General features: G+C 36.0%; 1 long non-coding RNA gene across 1 annotated transcript; it reads left to right on the top strand.

Moving 5' to 3' along the window:
• Window positions 1-1,180: 1,180 nt before the first annotated feature.
• LOC128279468 (uncharacterized) lies at window positions 1,181-3,436 on the top strand. Its single transcript, XR_008269655.1, has 2 exons — window positions 1,181-1,293; window positions 3,237-3,436. It is a non-coding gene; the product is annotated as an uncharacterized LOC128279468 (long non-coding RNA).
• The last annotated feature ends 14,377 nt before the right edge of the window (window positions 3,437-17,813 follow it).

The following is a 17,813-nucleotide window of genomic DNA, read 5'->3' as shown; positions in this document are numbered from 1 at the left end:
AGAATTATTTTGAGACATTATTGATGAGAATAACAACTTGAGAAAGATTAACTTCAATATGAGTTGAGGATTTTTCATGAGGACAAGCAAATGCGTAAGTGTGGGGATATTTGATAAGTGATAAAAGTAACATATTGTAATCTCATTCTTAATGCATTTTTGGATAACTGTTTATGCAAATTGGTGAATTTTATGCTCTTAATCCTTTGAATTCATGTCTCAATACTTAGGAGAGAATTTAGGAGTAAAATGAGTGACAATCAGACAAATAGAGTAGATTTCAGGAGCCACACGGGCTGGGCCTTCCCACACCGGCTGGACACATGGTCGTGTAAGCCACATAGGATGGACACACAGACTTTTGCCAAACCACGTCGATTTCGCGTTTCGCATCCCAAACATGCGAAAAAAAACTCAATTTTTAGGCTTTCAAGGCATACTAAGGTCTATAAATACCAAATAAAAGAAGAGGAGAGGAGACGATCAAAGAATATTGAAAAAAACAACTCGAAGAACACCATTGGAGCCAACTCTGAAGTAGATTTCCATCAAGACTGAAGACCTCCTTTTAATTTCTTTTGAAGTTTTTATGAGTTTCTTTATTTCCTGTGGCTATTCTATCTTTAAGATGTTTTTATTCACAATTATGAACTAATTTCCTAAATACCTAGGGGAGATGAACCCTATGATGAATTCTATTATTTAATTTCTGTCTTATGCGATAAATGTAACACCCTAAATTTGGGCCTAGAAGTTTTGGGCCTTAAGCATGAGAGCGGGTTGAAGGCAGCTTATAATATTCTGTTGTGCATGCAAATTTCGTTAATGAAGGCTTGTTTTAGTGGTTAAGTGTGTTGAGAAGTGTTGGAGAAGTCCTGGGTTTAAACCTGGACTCTAGCAAAAAATTTGGTTTAAGGTGAATCAAACCACGGTGTAGTAGGTAGGCCTTAAGAATATTGTTGGAGAAATTGTGGCACAAAAAACCTTATGGCTTAGTGGCAAGTGGCGTGTGGAGCATTTGAGGGAGGCATGGGTTCAATCCCATGGCAAGCAAAGAGCATTTATTTTGCTAACAGTGGCAAGAGTTGGTGTTGAATTTAAACTCGATGTTGGAGGATCCCACATCGGAAGCTAACATAAGAGTGGATGGGAAGTCGGCTTTAAATAGAGAGAACCATGAGGAGAGTGAAGGTACCTTTCTTGGCTGATCCCTTTCGCTTTATGGCGTGCTCGTTTGGGTTGGGCGTCGGCTAACAGTGCTCGGAGCGTGGATTAACTCCAGTCTCCAATCAGGTGTGTATTTATCACTACTCTTGTTGTTGGATGGCTACTTCGGGCCGCGATGCGCCGAAAGGGGTAATGTGGGCCTAATGGGCCTACGGGCCCAATTGGATAAGTTGTTTGATTGTGTAGTAAATATTGGACTAGGCTAGGTGAATCGCATATCTGTGGCTAGGTTTGGGCTAAAAGGGCCACACGAGCGTGTGGGCCCATTTGGGCCGAGAATAGGCTTTAGGCCCATTCGTATTGTTATCGATGTTTAGAATACTTTAGTTTACCAATTACTGAAATGCCCTCGACTTGTAAAATTACCAAAGTACTCCCGATTTACAGAATTACCGTTTTACCCTCGATTTACAGAATTACCATTTTACCCTTGATTTTTAGAATTACCGTTTTACCCTCGATTTACAGAATTATCGTTTTACCCTCAGTTTACAGAATTACTATTTTACCCTCGATTTACAGAATTACCGTTTTACCCTCGATTTGTAAAATTACTATTTTACCCTTGATTTACAAAATTATCGTTTTACCCTCGATTTACAGAATTATCGTTTTACCCTTGATTGTGAAATTACTGAAATACCCCTATAGGGTAGAATTTCCGAAATACCCCTATAGGGTAGAATTACTGAAATACCCTTATAGGATAGAATTACCAAAATACCCCTGTAGGGTAGAATTATCGAAATACCCTTGTAGGGTAGAAATACCGAAATACCCCTGTAGGGTAGAATTACCGAGATACCTTTGTGGGGTAAAATTACCATTTTGCCCCTAGGGTGTTAAATGACTGTTTTGCCTTTGTGGGCAAGTGACTGACTTGGACTGTGTGTTTGACGGATTTGATTGTGAATATATGTTGGTGATATGAATGACTTGACTGTGATTGTTTGATTCAAATATGGGCATGACATTCTGCATACATGACATGTTGCATGGGTTGGGATTTTGTACGGAGGAAGCGTTCTGGTTGCTATGCCACAAATATCTGTTCTGGTGGCTCTGCCACAATATCTGTATCTGGTGACTCTGTTACAATATCTGGTGACTCTATCACAATATCTGTTGACCGATCGATGGCTGAGTGCCGATCACGTTACCGAAGGCTGTGTGCCGTTGTTGTGGGCTTCATGCCGATTTTAGACCCGTTATTAATGGCTCTGTGCCAACCTAAATATGGCTTTGTGCCATCTTGACTATGGCTTCGTGCCAAACGTATTTACCTGTAGCTATGTGCCTAACATATTTGCTGACGACTCTGTGTCGATCATATTTACCGAAGGCTGTGCGCCAGTTATATTACCGTCACTAATGGCTATGTGCCGAAGTTATTACAGTTATCTATGGCTTTGTGCCACGTATTCTGTTAGGTGGCTTTGCCACATTATCTGATTCTGGTGGCTCTGCCACAATATCTATATCTGGTGACTCTGTCACGATATCTATTTTGGCAGCCATGCTGCAAATTTTATGGTGTGTAGCGGATGGGTGGGTCGAGTTGTCTCCCCACATGGTGTAAGGTTGGTACGAGGGTGTATACGGCTGGATTGGGTTCTGATTCTGATTCTGTCACCTAATTTTGATTCGATTCGATTACATTACTATCGATTACGATTCGATTCTATTATCGATTCGATTCGATTACGTCACCTAATTTTGATTCTGATTCTGATTCTGTTACTAATATTGATTCTAATTCTGATTCTGTTATTGGTTCTGATTCTGATTCTCATTTTGGTTCCAATTCTGATAATGTTTCTTATTTTGTAATGGGCTAAGGTCCATCTGGTACTGTCTGTTGTAATGGGCTAAGACCCGATTGGTACTGAAATTGTAAGTAAGGCAAGGGCCAGACTTTTAATTTTTTTTAGATGACTGGCTGTTCCTTTTTATAGTAGGGCATTTCACACTGAGTTTTTGTAAACTCACCTTGTTTATTAACCTTTCAGGTAATTTCTAGCCTTAGATGGATCGGGGTTGCTAGGGGCTCGAAGGAAGCCACACACACTGTTTATGTTACAGTTTTGATTATTACCTTTAAATTATTTTATGTGGGTTGTAGTAAAGCCGTTGTAATTTTCTGGATTTTAAATTTGGAATTTTATTTATTGTTCTTATAATTGCTAGTATTAGAACACGATTTTCCAAAGCAACTACTGTTATTCAAAACATCACGTAACCGCAATTGTTTTTAAAGTAAGTTTCCGCAACTACCAAGATTTTTACAAAGTTGTTAAGAATGTTATTCATATGAGGTTTTCTAACAAGGTTTAAAAAGGGTATAAGTTTTTAATTATTAAGAAGGGTTTTTAATGGAAACATGATTTTCGAAAAACACTTCAATGTGACACGCCAAGTTCGAGCCAAACTTTCAGGCCGGGTTTGGGGTGTTACAATAAATACTTTATTCTTGTTCTTAGTTATATGTGCTTATCTCTTATTTTAATATTTCTAGGATATTAATTCCTGTTTAATGTGCTTAACTCAGAGGAGGAAAAGTCCCTATTTAAGAGTAGATCTAACATAATTGAGTGGAGTTGCATGCAATCCTAGAAATAAGATGACATAAATCTATAGGATTAAAGTCAAATCTAATAGAGGAATCCATAGATTGAGTTAATGTGACAAGAGGAGTTTTAATTAGATTTTTTTTTAATTAATCATTTTAGAGTCAATTGCTTTTACTCTTGAAAGAGATATTAGCATCATTTAGGGATTTCTACGGATCAAGATACCAAGTGAATAAATCGTTTAATTCAGTTCATAATGGTAGATGAAGTATAGGTGGATTCTTTCCTGGGTATTATTTCTCTTATTGATTATTATTTAATTATTTTCCTAATTTTCTCTTATTGGTTATTATTTAATTATTTTCCTAATTTATTCTCTGTTGAGTTCTTTAGTTAAATTAATTTAGTAATTTTAGTTTAAACCAATCACTCCAATTTGTCAACTAAATAAAGGAAAACAGTAATTACTAGTACTTTTAATCCTCGTGGATACAATATCTCTACTCACCATAGCTATACTATTTATCGATACGTGCAATTGCCTTTGTTGTATTTTTAGTTAGTCTTGGGGTTACATCAACCACAACGATTGGAAATTAATTTGGACCTATAAATACTAGCTTCCAAAGGTTCAACAATAACAAGAGAGAAAAAAAGAAGAAGCTTAAAGTGTCATTCTATCAACCTTAGATCTTAATTCTTCATATTTATTGTACATACACTTGTGAGCTTTCATTTTTTTTTTCTATCAACTTAAGTGTTTTTCTTTGTCTTTGTGCTTAGTTGGAAAACACACTGATCTTGTAAGGATTATTTCTTTGTTTGCTTATTTGTTTCCCTTTGAGAGGGTTTGTGCCTTAAGATTACCGAAATCTTAAGAGAGTTGTAAGGTTCAACATTTTCCTCAAAGGTTGATCAAACTAGTGAATTTGGGAAAATCTTTAGTTGTGGAATGTAACCTCCCAAACCCAGCCTAGACATTATGGCTGTATCTTGAAGATTACATTGGCCATTAGAATGACACAAAAAACCGTTCATATTTTAAGTCAATCTTTAAAACCAATTTCCTTTTTATTTAAGACCAGTGATCCTGATTATTTGCTTTGTTTCAAGAAAAATTATATTAATTTCAAAATCATCAAGCGTATTTAGAGTTTTGCTTGTAAAGATTAATTATTTCGAAAAAGCTAAGTTATATTTTGTTAAAAACAAACTTTTAAATATTGCAGTGGAAAATCGTATTAATATCATATTTTGTTAAAAATCATTTTTTCATGCTATTTCAATAAAACATCAGTGAGTAGTTTAAAACTTCAAATAATGTAAAAATAAAATAAAAATCCCCAAATATAAAGTCTCATGTCATAGTTAAACCTGCTCATGGGTCGTGTCACCTGGCCCGGCCCGAAGGCTTGCCCGAAAAGTGGGAGGGTTTTGGCAAAAAAATATGGGCCTGAAAGTGGGATTAGGCAAAAAAAGGCCCGTTTGAGAAACAGGCTAGCCCCTTCGGGTAAGGAATTTTTTACCCAAGCCTGACCCAGGCCTGATTCACAAAAGGACAAAAAAGATATGTCATTTTTTTTGTTGTTTTTGTGCTAGTTTCTTATTGTTTTCGCTACCATTTCACTATTATGTTACTACTATTTTGTTATTATTGTTTGGATATTGTACAATACTTATTTTATTGTTAATTTTGTTATTATTTTAGAGGTATTTGCTTGTTAAGTTGCATCTATCTTAGTGTTATTTAAGTATACATATTTTGTAAAATTTATTTTCAATTTATTGGGAAATATTTGTTTTAATGTTTTTAATATTTTGATGTATTATATATATTTAAAATTATATGAAAATAATATAAAACATCAATACGACCAAGGCCAAGTTGGGCTTGAGTTTTAGCATTTTTATCCAGGCTGGGCCTAGGCCTAACAAACACACTTACTTTTTGGTTGGGCCCAGCTCGAACCCAGCCCAACCTGACCCATGAGCACCTCTAGTTATACCTCATACGAAAATTATTACAGTCCCAAAAATAATCGTATAATAAAGTTTAAAGTATATAAAATAAAAATCATTCGAGAACTCCTCTGACAGTCGCGTCTAACTCCTAACCTCAGTGTGATTTTTATTTCAAATATACAATAATAACAGTAAATATAAAACTCAAGCTAGAAAAATATATAGAACATTATAAACGTATAGAATTCACAATTTGTGTCATACATGATGATGTAAATGTTAAATTTTCAAAATATTCCTACTCAACTCTGCTACACATCTTCCTCAAAATTCATCCTACCAATAACACACCAATTTGAGGACAAACCACTAAAATTACAGATAAACTAGCAGAATTGCAAACAAGCTGCCATATATTTCTCCTTAAATAAACGTTCCAACCCAATGCAATATGACATGTTACATGTTTTAATCAATATCAGAACAATACAATAAGCATGACCAAAACATATAGTCAGAGGCAGAATCATTGGGCATGATTTTAACATGCGTTTGGTGTAAAAAATAAAGGCATGAATTATCATGCAATCGAAAATAAAACAATATAGTGAGTGCATTTAAAGACGCTTTTAGAAGTATCAATATAAAAAAAAAAACATGCTTTATTATGACTATAATTTCAATGATGGTGTGCATGATTTATCATGACATCAATCTCAATAATAGATTTGCAACATTTTTCAATAACACATATTACATGAATATCATCAAATCATAATACGTCATACATACATATTTATGACATAAAAAATTTAACAGATCAAAATCAGTTACTTGGAAACAATCCTATTAAAGGATTTATCAATCACCATGAATATTTAATGCATTCGAATAACCATGTTTCGTATAACCACGTTTAATAAATAGTCATACATATTTTCATTTGATTAAATCCACACCTGGAATAATGATCTCTTAACACCAAAACTACTCCTCCACTTTCAACGATGTAAACCCACACTCGGAATAAGGATCTCTTAATACCAAAACTACTCCTCCACTTTCAGTGATATAGATCTAGTCAGATCTCGCTTGATCTAATCAAATGATAACAGTACGTCACCAAATCTACACTTGTTAGATTCAACCATAAACCAAAAATAGTCTCTTATGGAATCGGATAACAAACTTACCCAAATACCCTTTTCGAAAGGAAGTCCAAATGTTTCACTTTCCTTAGATAAAATCCAAATGATTCAGATTTGATCCTTCAAGAACATAATATTCATATATTAGACTATATTTTAGATTCACGAAAAGAAAAGAAAGAATTGGGAGTTGATGAATAAATAGTTACTTACACTAAATCAAACTAGATCGAAAGGATTAACGATTTACCGGGAAATTTGGTTAGATGGAGGAGTGGTGGCTAAGGAAAATCAAAATAAGGAACAAAGTGGGTATATAATTTATTTGAAAATTTAAGAAAAAGAAAGAAGAATAGATGCTAAAATTTGGTTTTGACCAAATAGATAAAGAGAGGATAAAGAAAGAAGAAAATCAGTGGGCGATGACAGTGGTGACAGAAGTTTGATGATAGAGCGGCGACAACAAGGAGAGGGGAAAAGAGAAGGGACGGTGGTGCAGTGGTGCAGTGGTGGTGGTTTGGTGTAGTTATGGTGGCCAAAGGTGGGACTATGGTGGTTAAAAATGGAAAAGTGGCGGCCAAAGAAAGTGAAGAGAGAGCTAAAAAAAAACAAAAATTCTTTCTTTGTCTAGGTACATGGGATGGCAAGGGAGAAGAGAAAAAGGTAAGGAGTGAAACAAGAGGAAGTAAAGGAAAGAAGGAGGAACATGTGGAGTGAAAAAAGGGGTAAGAAGGGAAAGTAAAGCAAAATATGGGAGCAAAATATGGGAGAATCAAACTTGGGTCACAAGGGAAACTTAGCTTGCTCTTAACCACTAGGCTAGAACTCTTACTTGTTCAAGAATTAATGATAACTAAATTTAGATGGGTGTGACATTAAAAGCTAAGGTAGTGGAGCAGGAAATTGGGGTCGAACCACTCTAAATTATTGCATTCATTGTTCCATTTTCTTTCTTTGCTTCCACTAAATTTTTAGAGGGCCAATTCACCTCTCCTCTTGGCTATTTTGATTGAGTTATCAAGCTAACAAATATCTAACATATACTCCTTACCATCATTTGTTGGTTATTGACGAAGTTCATCATCATCTGAATTTGAATATGCATCATTAAAATTATCAATATCTCCTTCTTCCATATACTTTTGAAAGTATGAATAATCTCAATTACACCTATGATTAAAGTTTAGAAATATGCAATATGCTAGTACAATCCAACCTTACTTTTTATGCTATACTAAGTTGATACTAATATAGGAAAAAAATTTAGAACAACAAATGTCTTCTCAACGACATTTTGAAGCTAATGTCTCAAATTCAAAAGTTTGCAAGTTGTTTATAGTGCTTGTGTCTAGTACAATTCTCTCAAATGGTGTCATACCCCATGATATGGTATAAGAAAACTTTTTGTATTTGCATAATTAACATAAAACTTATAATATTTGGGTTTACAGTCCAAATAGTTTGTAACTTTAATTATAAAACTTATATAAATTTAATTTGAAGAAAGACTTATACTAAATTATATCTCTTTTAGAATACATAAATTAAGTAAAAATAAGATAATTTACAACATATATAACGTTTATAAAAGGTTTTATAAATTATCTAATAACTTTCATAGCACTTCTTATAAATAATAAAAATTTTTACCATAACTTTATTATAAATAAATTATGATAAAAAATATAACATTTTTTATGAATAAGCATATTATTTTATAATATATAACATGAGCACATAAATAAGTTATGTTCATATATATTATAACACTTTTATAACATGTAAATTATTTTTATAATAAAGTTTTTGCTTAACTTTAGAATTTTTTAGTATTTAAATAATATAAATTTTGTTATAACTTTATAAAATACACAAATTATTTTTATAATATAATTTTTAGGATTTATAATATAAGAATTTTTACCATAACCATCTCAAGCACTCATATGTGTTAATGCTTATAATATAATTTTAATAATTTCTATAAAAATGATTTATTAAAATTGGATTTGGGTGCAATTACCTGCTTAATTACTCCAATTCTCACCCTCCCCGAAGAATTGGTAAGTGTTATTGTGGTGCTAAACATGCCACCATTGTGTAATTACAAGCAATACACCCAAATCCAATTGCTAGATGGCTTTCCAAACACTACCTAAATGTTTTTGGATGACAAAGTAATAAAGTGACAAGTAAATATCGAGTTATCGTACCCACAGGGACTGTGCAAGAAAATATTTATGAAATGTAAAATAAAACAAGTTGGTGGTGAAAAAAATAGTTGATTTGAAGAAGTGATCTAAAAACTAAAACTAATTTAACTAAGCAAATAAAAAAGTAAAATAATTCAATGCACAATTTCTAAAAGATGGGTTTAAATCAAGACGACATAAATGTGTTAGATCAATTACATTCTTTTACCTTAAAATTACTAAACTCATGTTCATGCTATTACGAATAATTTTGTAACACCCCAAACCCGGCCTAGACGTTATGGCTGAATCTGGTGATGTCACATGATAGTGCCTTAGAAAACATTACGGTGCTAAAACAACTCCTCCATTTAACAACCATTCATTATCCTATATTACCTCTAAATAATGTCATTTTTTCCAAAACATTATTCATTTTCAACACATTATACTTTTCAATTAATTACTTTACAAATCATTATTCATTTCCAAAATGTTGTACTTTGCGGAAGCCTTTAAAGTAGTTTGCGTATGTGTGGAATTTTGAGAAAACGTCTATCTAATTTGGAAACCTTAGTTTTACCTGCTACTAGCAGTTATAAAATAGAAAGTCGTATAAAATCCAAATTTTAAACCAAGAATCTGTAGAGGCCATAATTACAGTAAAATATTCAATTAGCTTAAAATCATAAATATGCAATAAACAGTTTAAAAGAGGTCGTGTGGCCACCGCTGAGTCCTCCGTTACTACACCCTCCTAAGTCTTGGGGTCACTTGTATAGATCAAACAGAAGGGTGAGTTTTCATAAATTCAGTGTGTGATCCCCATGCATTTATATATAGACAACACCGTCTGGGCCTAAGCACTTTTACGGTATCAGTATCAGTCCAGCATGGGGCCTTAGCCTGCCTCAATATAGAATTAGTCATGTAGTAGGGCCTTAGCCCATCACAGTACAGTAGCAGTAATAGATATGCAGTTACAAATATCCTACCTAGCCAGCCTTTACACACCGTCTTCGTCCAACCCTACACTCCATGTGGGGATATAATCAACCCACCAATCCCTACACTCCATAATAGTATCGAAAGTGGTACTAGATAGTAATTTGAAGCTGAGCTTCCAGTATATTAGGCTTAAAGCCTTTCAGTACACTTCTTCCTCATATATTGTAACGCCCTCGTACCCAAGACCGTCGCTGGAGTCGAGCACGAGGTGTTAACGGACTTAATTCATTAATTAAACAGCTCAAACAATTTATTTTAGAATTTCCAAACAAGCTAGCTAACTGCGTCACAGTCACTAAAAAATTCATATCTCAAGTTACAAAACTCGAAATCCAATTCGTAAATTTTTCTTGAAACTAGACTTATATATCTACTTAAAAAAAATTGTATAATTTTTGGTTAGGCTAATTAGTACAGTTTATCAGTTAAAGTCTCCTCTGTTTCAAGGTTTGGCTACTCTGACCCCTATGTATTACGAATCAGATATCTCCCTGTACAGAGTTTCAATGACTACGCCGTTTGTTTCTCATAAAACTATACTCAATAAGAATCTTATAAATGTAATTTAAAACTCCTAATTATTTTTGTACAATTTATGGTGAATTTTTAAAGTCAGAACAAGGGATTCAGAGATCGCTCTAACCCTGTTCTACAAAAACTTAAATATCTCATAAAATATAACTTAGTTACCTGTTTCATTTCTTCCATATGAAGATATACTCATCAAGATTTGATTCCATAACTTATTCATCATTTAATTTCATTTCTACTATTTTTAGTGATTTTTCAAATTCACATCACTTCTTTGTCCGATTACATTTTGTGTCAAATTTTACCTTTCCAAGGATTTTCATGGTTTAGTTAAGACATAAAGCATACATGTTATCATATATAAACTTGATTAGCCATTCCAATAGCTAATCATTCTCAAAATATTCCATTCCATCAACGGCCATATCGTAAGATTATACACACAAAATGATTGGAATGCTATACATGCCATATTTCCAAAATTTTCAAGTCATTATACCGCGATTGTCCAGTGATAGTGTGAACGTGCCTCTGACCGTCCCGATCTCCAAATTGATTTCTCAAAACTACAAAGAATGAAAAGGAGGGAGTAAGAATAGATGCTTAGTAAGTCCACATGCAAATAACAAATAACTTAACAAAGCAATTATACCAACTAACATTAGCATAATATCACCAAAACATGTATCACATTTCTATTCATCATTCATCATCTTACCATATTATTGTTGTCGTATCAAGTCTCAACCCGAGGGTTAAGTACATACCTGTCCAAAGTGCCCACTCCATAACACTTACCAATATGTCACTTGCATCTTAAGTATTCTTCCATTTCACTAGAATTTTACCCGTTGAACACATCGGAATATAACTCGGATACATGGAAAGCTTGCACATGAGTGCCACATATGTAGCCAAGCTACCATGTAACCCCCCCATAAGCGAACTCAGACTCAACTCAATAAGCTCGGGCATTCGCATCCATAAGTGAACTCAGACTCAACTCAACGAGTTCGGATGCCTAGTTACATTTCACGAACTCGGACTCAACTCAACGAGTTCAGACATTCGCATCCGTAAGTGAACTCGGACTCAACTCAACCAGTTCGGATGCTCGCATCCATAAGTGAAATCGGACTCAACTCAACAAGTTTGGATGCCCAAATATCTGAATCTATTCCTAAGGTTCAACGGGACTTTCCTCGTTTGTACTCCTTTACCATTCTCCTTGGAATACCAATGGCGATACTTCGGTAGTTTTTCACATTTTTCATATAATTCATAAAATTTTTGCATGTTGTCCAACAATGACCACAAAGCATAGAATTGCATGATAACAATCATAATATCTGTAACACCCCGAACCCGAGACCGTCGCCGGAGTCGAACACGAGGTGTTAACAGACTTCAACCCACTTATTGAGAGTTTCCAGACAAGCTGCCAATCTGTGTACTAATCACTCCAAAATTCATAACTTGAGTTTTACAACTCGAAAATCAGTTTTGCAATTTTTCCCTGAAACTAGACTCATATTTCCATATACATATTTTTTTATAAAATTTTTGGTCGAGCCAATTAGTACAGTTTATTAGTTAAAGTATCCCCTGTTGCAGGGATCGACTACACTGACCTTTGTGCGTTACGAATTGTATATCTCCCTGTACAGGGCTTCAATACTGATGCCGTTTGTTTCTATAGAAACTAGACTCAGAGAGGAATCTACACATATATGGCATGACTCCTAATTATCTCTGGTTAATTTAGAATGATTTTCCAAAGTCGGGACAGGGGATCCAGAAACCGTTCTGGCCCTGTTTCACAAGAACTTTAATATCTGTTAACTTATCACTCATATGACCATTTCGTTTCTTCCATATGAAAGTAGATTCATCAAGGTACATTTGCATAATTTATTTACTATTTAATACCATTCCTACTATTTTTAGTGATTTTTCAGTCTCACGTTACTGCTGCTGCCAGCACCTATCACTAAAGCAACTATGCCTATTTCATGATTTCCCTTTGATCTAACTAGTGATTCATCATACATGTCACAAATCATGATCATGACTAGCCATACCAGAGGCTAATCATTATCCAACATCTCCCTACTACACTATTGCCATAACATGCATTTTAACACCAAAATAATCAACTATGGCATAAGGCATGGAAATCGAATTACCAAGACTTGTGACTTAACATTGGAGAACTAAATCCAACCGAGCATTTATGCCATTTTCGCATGGCTAAAAGTTTACATACCAAAGTTCAACAAAGCATATTAGCCTATACATGCCAAAATGTTCTCCTAAACCGGCTACACAAAAAAAATACCAAAAGTTGCTAGCCGGTGTGATGACTCCGATGACGATCACGAGCACGCAAAAAGGACGAGTCCGAGAAACCTAAAATGGCGACAAGCAAACACCGGGTGAGTATATAACTCAGTAAGCCATAAGCATTATATTGCCGTTCAGTAATAATATACCATAAAAGAAAATAATTAATGCGGGATTAAAATCCTCCATCCACACCCAAACGGTACTATAATTCTTTAGGCATTTCGGTTTGGTCACATACCAAGCCCTACTTGATATTTCATACATTACGCCATATGACATTGCATGCATTTATTTTCGAGCATAATCACCACATAAATCAAGACTTACCAAACCAAAATTCCAAATATAAATAAAATGTCCATTCCTCATGAGCTCAAGGTGTTTACTCGTACCGCTGTCCATGATTGACTCGGTAAGGCCGCGCACATAGAACATGTACGTTCATTAGAGGATGTGCAATAAGCCCGCACACTTAGTGCTTAATAGTCGAACTCGCACACTTAGTGCTATATAATCAAACTTTCACACTTAGTGCTGTATAATTTGAACCCGCACACTTAGTGCCAATTTGTGATTATAAATGTTTACACCCGCACACTTAGTGCCGAAACCGATCATTCAATACATCTCACCTCTTTTCTTTCAATTCAATATTTTTATCACCACATACATACATGTTTATATATATATTCTACCATTCCATTCAGCATCATTACTTGGACATTACGACCCTTTAAATTAGTACAAAATAAGTGCTTAATGACTTACCTTATATCGGATGAAATGATTCCCAATCTACTACTCGATTATCTTTGCTTTGCCTTTGCTTGGTTCTCCCTCTTTGATGTCTTGATCTAAAATGAATACATTTAGTAGTTTAATCTTCTTGCTGGATTTTTATGTGTATAATTTAATGGTTTTCACCCCATTTCACAACTATCTTTGTTCAAAATATCAAAATCTCAACCAACATTTGTTTAATGCTTCAAGGTCGAATGCATGGTCACCATTAAGCTAATCTAGTCTCAAGTATTTTAATCCTAACATACAACATCATGAATCAACTCAACCTTATAAGCCAATATTACTCCTACAATCGATTGTAAGGAGTTAACAAAGAAAATATATTTTTACAAACATATACACCCATATGGCCGATTTTACCAAATCAAATTTAACCTTACTTATCTCAAATTTTCATTTCATACTATCATCCCCATGACATAGTAAGGTTTTGAATCATGGACTAATTAGAACTAAAACTAGCAACTAAGAACATGCATGAATCTCATGGCACCGTATCAAACATACCTTAATCTAGCTACAAGGATGGCCAACCTATTCCAAACCAACCATGAGCAAGGACCCTTTCTTCTCCTTGAGATTTTCGGCCAAAAGGATGAAAAAAGATGAACAAAGCTTTTTTTTTTTTTTCTTTCTCACTTGCACGGCAATGGGAGGGAGGGAAAGCCTTCACACACACTTTTTTTTTTCATTTTTTATTACTCATGCACCTTATTTTATTTATTTCAACATAAAACACTCACCCAACATGTTTCATGACATGTCTTGCCCATGCTTCCTTGTCATGGCCGGCCACTAGCACTTGGGGGATTTTGACATGCAAGTCCTCCTTTTGACTACATGTACTATTAGGTCCTTATAGATTAGCCTATCATTTTTCAAAAGTGTCATACAAGTCCTACTAACTGAATTCACATGCAATCGACTAAACCAAGCTTGAAATTTTCACACATTCGTAAATACATATTCTAGACAATAAATATTACGTTCAAACATTTCGGTGACTCGGTTTAGTGGTCCCAAACCACTTCCGACTAGGGTCAATTTTGGGTTGTCACAACTCTCCCCACTTAAGGAATTTTCGTCCCAAAATCTTACCGAAAATGAGTTTGGGTAATGCTCTTTCATAGAATTCTCGGGTTCCCAAGTAGCTTCTTCCATCCCGTGTTTGAGCCATAACATTTTTACTAACGGAACCCTTTTGTTTCGCAACTCCTTCACTTCACGAGCTAGGATACGAATCGGTTCTTCTTCATAACTCATATCGGCTTGAATTTCAATCTCGGAGGGTTTATTACATGCGAAGGATCGGATCGGTAACGTCAAGCATCGAAACATGGAAAACGTTGTGGATCCTTTCGAGTTCGGGGTAAAAGCAACCTATACGCCATCTTGGGCCGACTCGTTCGGAGATCTCATATGGCCCAATGAATCTCGGACTCAATTTGCCCTTAAGGCCAAATCTGAGTATCTTTTTCCAGGGTGATACCTTAAGAAACACTTTGTCTCCCACCTGATACTCAATATCTCTTCGTTTTAAATCCGCGTACGACTTCGACGATCGATGTCGCTTTCGGACTCTCACGAATTATACTTACTTTCATTAAGCATCTTTAATCAAATCCACTCCGAAAATTTTACTTTCACCGAGCTCGGTCCAAAACAATGGTGTACGGCATTTTCGACCATACAAAGCCTCGTAAGGCGCCATCTTAATGCTTGACTGAAAACTATTGTTGTGCGAATTCAATCAAGGGTAAATACCGCTCCCATGAACCACTAAACTCGAGGATGCAACATCTCAACATATCTTCAAGTATCTGAATTATCCGCCGGATTGACCATCGGTTTGGGGATGAAAAGCGGTGCTAAAATGCAGCTTGGTACCCAAAGCTTCTTGCAATTTCTTCCAAAATCGTGAGGTGAATCTCGGATCTCGTCCGACACAATAGAAATCGGTACCCGTGTAATCTCACAACTGAGAAACATACAATTCAGCTAGCTTATCCAATGAAAAATCCGTGCGTCGGGGATAAAGTGAGCCGACTTAGTCAATCTATCAACGACGACCCAAATTGCATCTTTCTTGCTTGCCGACACTGGCAAGCCAGATACAAAATCCATCGTGACTCGTTCCCATTTCCATTCAGGTATCATAATTGCTTGAAGCAAACCCGTGGGCACTTGATGTTCCGCCTTTACTTGCTGACATACTAAGCACTTCGAAACAAAGTTGGAAATGTCTCGTTTCATACCATGCCACCAAAACTGGTGTCTCAGGTCGTTGTACATTTTCGTACTCCCGAGTGAATTGACATTCGGCTACAATGAGCTTCGCTCGAATCGTAGAAATGAGTTCTGAATTTCTTGGGACACACTGGCGATTTACGAACCTCAAACAATCGTCATCATCAACTTGAAACTCGATTCCAAATTCAAACACATTCGCCCGTTTGCAACCAATTCAAGATCGACTTTTTGAGCTTCATGAATCGATGAGTCAACAGAGGTTTGGCCCTTAATTCCATCACTAGTACATTGTCGGATAGAATGCACAAGTGTGCATTCATCGTCAGAAGGCAAACAAAGATTTACGACTTAGGGCATCCGCAACCACATTAGCCTTTCCGGGTGATAGTCAATGACAAGCTCGTAATCTTTTAACAACTCGAGCCAACGTCTTTGTCGTAGATTTAAGTCTCTTTAAGTCATCAAATATTTGAGACTTTTGTGATCCGAATACACATGGCACTTCTCACCCAATAAGTAATGTCGCCATATTTTCAAGGCGAATACGATGGCAGCCAATTCGAGATCATGGGTCGGGTAATTTTTCTCATGTGGCTTTAATTGTCTCGACGCATAGGCCACAACTCGACCTCCTTGCATCAATACACAACCCAACCCAAGTAGGGATGCGTCACTATACATGACAAACTCTTTGCCTGATTCGGGTTGCACTAAAACTGGAGCTTCAGTCAAATAAGTTTTCAGTTGATCGAAACCTTTCTGACATTTTTCTGTCCATTCGAACTTAACATCTTTTTGAAGTAGCTTCGTCATGGGTGTGGCTATCATTGAGAAACCTTTTACAAACCGTCGGTAGTAATCGGCAAGTCTCAAAAAGCTCCGAACCTCCGTAGTATTTCTCGGAGACTTCCAGCTAAGTATGGCTGAAATTTTGCTCGGGTCGACTCGAATACCCGATGCCGATACCACATGACCCAAGAAGCTAACCTCTCTAACCGAACTCGCACTTCTTGAACTTAGCATATAACCGCTATCCCGTAAAATTTGCAACACTAATCTCGGTGTTCAAGATGTTCGGTCTCATTTCTTGAATAGACCAAGATGTCATCAACGAACACGACTACGAACCGTCCAAATATCGCTCAAGATCCGATTCATCAAATCCATAAATACAAGGGGCATTAGTGAGCCCGAACGGCATCACTAAGAACTCGTAGTGATCGTACCTCGCTCGAAAGCGCTTTGGGTACGCCCAAATCTCGAATCAGAATCGATAATAACCCGATCTCAAATCTATCTTCGAAAACACCGAGGCTCCTTCGTTGATCGAACAAATCATCAATACGCGATGGCGGATATTTATTCTTTATCGTCACTTTATTCAGCTGACGATAGTCAATACACAATCTCATGGTTCCGTCCTTCTTTTTCACAAACAACACTGGTGCACCCCAAGGTGAGAAACTTGGTCGAGTGAAACCTCTATCCGTCAATTCTTGCAACTGAGCCTTCAACTCCTTCAACTCGGTTGGTGCCATACGATACGGAGCCATAGATATTGGCATAGTCCTAGGTACAAGCTCAATACTAAACTCTATCTCCCGCAGTGGCAAACCCGTAATTCTTCGGAAAACGTCCGGTATTCACTAACCACCCAAGACAGATTCGGGTTTCTTTTCTAACTCTTTGTCACCAAGTACATGCGCAAGGTACGCTTCGCACCCCTTTCTTACGTATTTCTGAGCCAACATTGACGATATCGCAGCTGGCAACCC

The sequence above is a fragment of the Gossypium arboreum genome, chromosome 8, assembly GCF_025698485.1.
Source record: "Gossypium arboreum isolate Shixiya-1 chromosome 8, ASM2569848v2, whole genome shotgun sequence".
Taxonomy (NCBI): Eukaryota; Viridiplantae; Streptophyta; class Magnoliopsida; order Malvales; family Malvaceae; genus Gossypium; species Gossypium arboreum.
This window is presented reverse-complemented; position numbering and strand designations above follow the sequence as displayed.